Source organism: Girardinichthys multiradiatus, chromosome 13, assembly GCF_021462225.1.
Source record: "Girardinichthys multiradiatus isolate DD_20200921_A chromosome 13, DD_fGirMul_XY1, whole genome shotgun sequence".
In the NCBI taxonomy this organism is placed as follows: domain Eukaryota; kingdom Metazoa; phylum Chordata; class Actinopteri; order Cyprinodontiformes; family Goodeidae; genus Girardinichthys; species Girardinichthys multiradiatus.
The window spans coordinates 34,058,602-34,059,879 of NC_061806.1; the positions used below are offsets into that span (position 1 = coordinate 34,058,602).

The window sequence follows — 1,278 nt, forward strand, 5'->3', positions numbered from 1 at the left end:
CAATGCATTTGCAAGGGACGAGATATTTGAAAGTTCTATTGATCCAAAGCCATTTGCTTTATACCTACATGCAGGGGTGAAAGTGAGCTGGTACGGTCCGGTACTGCGTACCACTAAAAGATTTAAAACGAGCACCGCTACATTTAATGCCCATCTGGTCACTGCTAAATACCCCAGTTAAAAGCAATGGGAGAGTAACTAGTTGTGTTTAATGCTATTTTGCTGAATTACAACAACCCAGTATAGCTGAAAAACATTGCTTATGATCAGAGATTTCACATACGCTACACGAGAGCACATGCGCGCTTACCCCCAAAACAGAGCCGTTGCCAAGGAGATCGGTGTCAGGATTTGGAGTTCTGCTGCCTGCTGATTACACCTTTTTGACACTAGGTGCTGCCAGTAGGAGTGTACCTGAGGCGACAGGTGTTGTGCATCTACTCATCAGCTGGGAAGCATATAGAGGAAGGTTGCCAACACCTCGGCACCTGAGTGTTTTTGCCTCCGTGGTAATTTCTGGCCAGCTCTGAAATCTTTGCATGATTTTTACCATGGATATCTTTTGAAGGATCTGTTGTTGTGAACTCTAACTTGCTTTGTTACCTGTTCCAGGTGTGAATCCTACCTGATCTGTTACAGTCCTCCATAGTGGCTAAGGCTACTTCCTGATCTAGTCTGTGCATGGCAAGCTGAACTCCTTTCCTGACTTTTATTCTCTCCCTGGCGGGTTATTCCGGAATCTCCAGTAAGATACGTTTATGTTGGTTCATGTTTCTGAGGTTCAGCTATTTAACTTTTCTCTTTGTGTTTTCACAGTAAGGAAGATTAGACTCGTTGCTCCTGTTGTTCCTGATCAATCTTTCAATAAAAACTTATTCCTTTTACAAAGTTCTCTGAGAGTCTCTGCATGTGGGTTAAGTTGGCTGTAAAAATCATGACAATCGGTGAGTTCAATTTAATGGACTGGGAGATTTTACACAGGTGGTGCACAGACATAAAAAGGCGCTTGCATTAGGACAGGACGAACAATAAATCACTTACCATCTACAGACATTTAAATAAAAACTGTGAAAACAACCAAACTGTAAATTTTTTTTATTTAAATGAAATCAAAACTTGACCACAATGCAGAGAACAATAACTTCTTTGTTCAAAAGAAAAAAGATGGAAACTGAAGATGAAAATTTATGCATCGGAAAATGGTTTATCATTGCTTCATACATGGCAGTTCTTTAACAATTTATTTATATATATATATATATTGTCAAGTGATTCTAA

The 1,278-nt window shown here is 39.7% G+C and overlaps 1 long non-coding RNA gene across 1 annotated transcript; it reads left to right on the forward strand.

Annotated features, from left to right (window-relative positions):
- Positions 1 to 370: 370 nt before the first annotated feature.
- LOC124878965 lies at positions 371 to 872 on the forward strand. Its single transcript, XR_007040916.1, has 3 exons — positions 371 to 509; positions 613 to 745; positions 817 to 872. It is a non-coding gene; the product is annotated as an uncharacterized LOC124878965 (long non-coding RNA).
- The last annotated feature ends 406 nt before the right edge of the window (positions 873 to 1,278 follow it).